At 44.2% G+C, this 4,758-nt stretch overlaps 1 non-coding gene across 1 annotated transcript; it reads right to left on the reverse strand.

The window, feature by feature from the left end:
- Nucleotides 1-239: 239 nt before the first annotated feature.
- LOC120231741 lies at nucleotides 240-400 on the reverse strand. Its single transcript, XR_005528399.1, has one exon. It is a non-coding gene; the product is annotated as a U1 spliceosomal RNA (small nuclear RNA).
- Between the last annotated feature and the right edge of the window lie 4,358 nt (nucleotides 401-4,758).

Here is a 4,758-nt window from a genome sequence, read left to right on the forward strand (position 1 = left end):
TATTTTCTTAGCAAAAATACATATTCAAGTACTTTGCCCATTTTTTAATTTGGTGTTTGTCTTTTTGCTGTTGACTTGTAGGAGTTCTTTATATATTCTGACGTCTAGAATATTATTAGAAACCTGATTTGCAAATATTTTCTCCCATTTTGTAGGTTGTCGTTTTACTTTCTTGACACTCTCCTTTGATGCGCAAAAATGTTTAATTTTTATGAAGTCCAATTTATTTATTTTTTTTCTGGGGGAGAGCACGAATGTAGCCCCTCCACCCCAAATTATGCGGTCAAGTTTCTCGCCTTTGGGACAATTACAGGGGTCAGCATATTTGAGTGCAATGGGTAAGTCTTGCGCTGGGAAAACCACCTTCCTAATCATGGTATCTCTACTGCCAGGTAAGTGGATTTTTTTTTGTTGTTGTTGTTGTTATTCATGCTTTTGGTGTCTTATCTGAGAATTCAAGATCAAAAGGTCCAAGATCATGAAGATTTACCCCTGAGTTTTCTTCTAAGATCTTTATGGCTTTGTTCTTATTTTTAGGTTGCTGGTCAATGTTTGAGTTAATATTTGCATATGGTGTAAAACAGGGCTTTTCCTTTAATTCTTGAAACATAGTGTTCTTTAATTCTTTGAACATATTTATTATAAGAGCTGCTTTGAAGTCTCTGCTAAATCCAAATCCAACATCTGAACCAATCATTAGTTTATAATGATTCCTTTTTACTCTTAGTATAGTTCATTCTTTCCTATTTCTTGACATATCTTGTGTTCTTTTGATTGAAAACTGGACATTGAAAAAAATATATTGAAATAAGATATGAAAACAAAAAAAAATATATTGTAGTAACTCTGGGTTGGCGTTTTTCTCCTGAAGGTTTTTTTCCTTAATAACTTGCTTGGACTTAGTTGGTAGAATCTGTCTTCTAAGCATGTGTAGCTAGATGTACTTTCTTAGTTTTTAAATTCTTTTTTTAAAATATTAATTCATTTTTTGAGAGAAGGGGGAGGGGGAGAGGGAGACACAGAATCCAAAGTAGGCTCCAGGCTCTGAGCTATCAGCACAGAGCCCGATGTGGGGCTTGAACTCACGAACCACAAGATCATGACTGGAGTCAAAGTCAGACGCTTAACCAACTGAGCCACTCAGCCACTCTAGTTTTTAAATTCTTATTTTTGTGTTTTAGCTTGGCTTCCTAAGAGTAGCTACTATATCTGCATAGATTCAAAGTCAGACAGTGATTTGGGAAGATGTTGTGCTTATGTGGCTTGGGCTCTTCCATGACCCCCACTATGCTGATTGATTGGTACTTAGGTTGGGGAGTGTGTTTCATGTCTAGGCAGTTTTCAACTTTGTCTTAAGGTTTAGTTTTCATTTTTTCTGGGCTCTCTTGAGTCTTCCCCACACATGCCAACAGTTCTTCAGGCAGCCACGAATGTGTGGGCAGCTTATTTAGCTCTTCCAGTATCTTCTCCATTAAATTTTTGGGTATTTCACCCCTCATCTCAAGTGGGGCTGCAACCTTACATGAACAAATCTATGTTTTTTTTCACATTAACTTCCTTCTGAGTTTGCACTTAAAATTTTTGTAATGTTTATTTATTTATTTTGAGAGAAAGAGAGAGAGAGAGAGCAAGCACAAGCAATGGAGGGAAAGAGAGAGGGAGAGAGAATCCCAAATAAGCACTGAACTGTCAGCACAGAGCCCAATGCTGAGTTCGAAGCCACAAACCAAGAGATCATGACCTGAGCTGAAATCAAGAGTCAGATACTCAATCAACTGAGCCACCCAGGCACCCCCTGAGTTTGCACTTTCACTGACAGTACCCCAGGTAGAGGTTTGCCTTCCACCCCAAAACAGGTCGGCCCCCTTTGTCAGTAGGGATGATGTTTTTCACAGCCAGCTTTGTCCTGACAAAGTCACAGTGCTGACTGATGTGGGAATGTGGACAGGAGAAGCCCTAGGAAGAAAGCCACAGGCTTCCACCGACTCAAAGTTCTAGCAGGTTTTCATGAAGAACCACTTCCAATTAGTCGTTTATCTTTGGTCAATTCCCAGTATCCTTAGCTGTTTGTATTTGATGACTTTATCCAGTTTTGTATTTGTTTTATGGGGCAAGAGGCTGCTGATCTTTCTTCTCCATCATGGCTGGAAATCCCACTACCACAACTGTTACTTGTAAGTTTGACTTTCCATTTTCACATGGTCAAATATATCACTGTTTCCTATAGTGTTATATTTAGGATTTATTTATCCCAAGATTACATTGTAATTAAGAGAAATTTTATTCTACAGTATCATGGCTTAATTTTCTATTCAAATTTTTAGTCCTTCAAATGTATTTCTTTCTTCATAAAGAGGTAGAGCTCTAGGGGCGCCTGGGTGGCTCAGTCAGCTAAGCGTGCAACCTCAGCTCAGGTCATGATCTCATGGTCCGTGAGTTCGAGCCCCATATCAGGCTCTGTGCTGACAGCTTAGAGCCTGGAGCCGGCTTCCGATTCTGTGTCTCCTTCTCTCTCTCTTCCCTTACCCCGCTCATGCTTGGTTTCTCTCTGTCTCAAAAATAGATAAAAACACTAAAAAAATAAAATAAAAGAAGTAGGGCTCTAGCTTATTTTTCCCTTTGTTGTTAGTTATTTAGCAGTCCCGTCCAATTTTTTAAATAATCTCTTTTTTTCCTGCTGATTTGAAAAACAATTGTTTGAATATTTGAGCGATATGTTTGCTTACTTGACTTTTCATTCCATTCCATTCATTTGGTTCTGTTTTGAACCAAACTTCACTGAAAGTGCCACAGTTTTTTTATTTTAATTTTTTAATGTTTATTTTATTTTTGAGACAGAGCATGAGTGGGGGAGGGGCAGAGAGAGAGGGAGACACAGAATCCGAAGCAGCCTCTAGGCTTTGAGCTGTCAGCACAGAGCCCAATGCAGGGCTCAAACTCAGAAGCCATGAGATCATGACCTGGGTTGAAGTCGGACGCTTAACCGACTGAGCCACCCAGGTGCCCCAAAAGTGCCACGGTTTTAATTATTATACCTTTAGAATAGATTCTAATGTAAAGTGTGACAAGATCCTCCCTCCTGCCTCCAATATTCCTGGTCATACGATGGATTCACATTTTTCATGCTATAAAATTAACGTGCATTCATCCACGCATTTGTCCATTCTTTCATCACACAGTTGTTTTTTGAGCTTGCGCTGCACAGGCATCTGCCACGGTGCCAGGCAGTGCAGCAACTGGGATGTGACAATGAGCAACCGCAGCATGGGGTCAGTCTTGCTGGAACCTGCCTTCTAGCATGGAGGCAGGGAAACAAAGTCAATGGACAAGTTAATAAAATAACTGAAAATCACAACACTGACTATGCAGCAAACCTTTGAGGGGGTGAGCTGGAGGGTGCTCCAGAGTGAGCCCATGCTTGCTGGGGTGGTTGGGGGGGTTCAAAGTCTGCAGGATGGGCAGCGGCCATGCAGGAGCTAAATGTTTTTATGTTTCTGGACACTTGTCCATTTGTCCCAACAGCATTCACTCTAAACTTAATCATTTTCCCATGGGGGTGGGAGCAAATAGTCCGAGCGATGAGAATGGCATGTGCGTACATACACTGTCATGGAAGAGAAGCTGAGGAGCCGAAGGAAAACCTGTGTGGTGGGTACCTGGCGCATAGGAGGGCTTGCGAAGGGGCAGGGGGTAAGCAGGGGACAGGTCTTATAGACCAGAGAGGGAAGTGTGGAGTGTGTTCTTAGTGCAGTGGGAAGCCCCTTAAGCCGCCTGCAGGACAGTGATGGCTTGTGTTTCTAGAAGCCCTCTCCTGCAGTGGGTGGGGTGGAGAAAGGGCTGTGGGAGCTGGGGGCGGGAGGACAGAACACGAGTTAGCAGGAGTTTGCATGGGTGCGAAGGGCCGGTGCTAGTGGTGTAGTCCAAACAGGCGGGAAGCAGGGTGGCGGCCAGGGGCTGGGTAGCAGGTCCCGCTGCTGAACCAGATGTGGGGCAGATGGAAAGGCAGGTGAAAAGCTTGGGGACAGTTCTGTCCCCTTGCAGATTCTGGAAATGAGCTTTTAGCTGTAAACTGGAAAAGGACAGAGGAAGAACTTGTGCTTTGGCAGCTGCCTTTTTTGCAGGCAGCTTCTACCCTGAGGTTGGAGCCTAAGCGGCATCTTGGGGGATGATTGATGCAGGGATGTGGCACACTTCATTGACGGTCCTGCGGTGTGGACAGTGAACGAGTGACTCTGAGCCTTTCAGGGGGCGTCACACACCAGGACTGGGAAGGGCCTCAGATGCAACCGAAAAGCCAATCGGTGTGAGAGGAAGACATAAACAATTGACAGAATGTTATGGGCTGCACAGAAATGTCAGGATATTAAAGTGGGTGTCTGAGAAAACAGAAAGTTGCAATCTGAAATGATGAATAAGCCACTGACAGTTGTCGCAGAATGTGTGAGAGCATGTGTGAGCAGCGAGGAAGCAGAGCTGAACTCTGGGCAGCAGGCGGTGGTGGGCACGGCGCCCAGCCAGGCCCTCCCGCGGCCCGGGATGCAGCCGAGATGCTTGCCTACGGATTCCTGTTGTGAGGCCTCCACCCTTCCGGTCACGTTCTCCAGCTTTGCTTCCCGACTGGAGTGGGAATTCCATCAGGGCAGTGTGCCAGGTGGCCTGAGATTCCTGCTCCATAGGGGTGTGTGTGCGCGTGCCCTGTATAACCCCTCCCCGTGAACGTGGGTGAGATGTGTCAAGGTAATATGCTGCATGGAAAAG

The sequence above is a fragment of the Hyaena hyaena genome, unplaced genomic scaffold, assembly GCF_003009895.1.
Source record: "Hyaena hyaena isolate Hyena2069 unplaced genomic scaffold, ASM300989v1 scaffold_61, whole genome shotgun sequence".
Classification (NCBI taxonomy): Eukaryota; Metazoa; Chordata; class Mammalia; order Carnivora; family Hyaenidae; genus Hyaena; species Hyaena hyaena.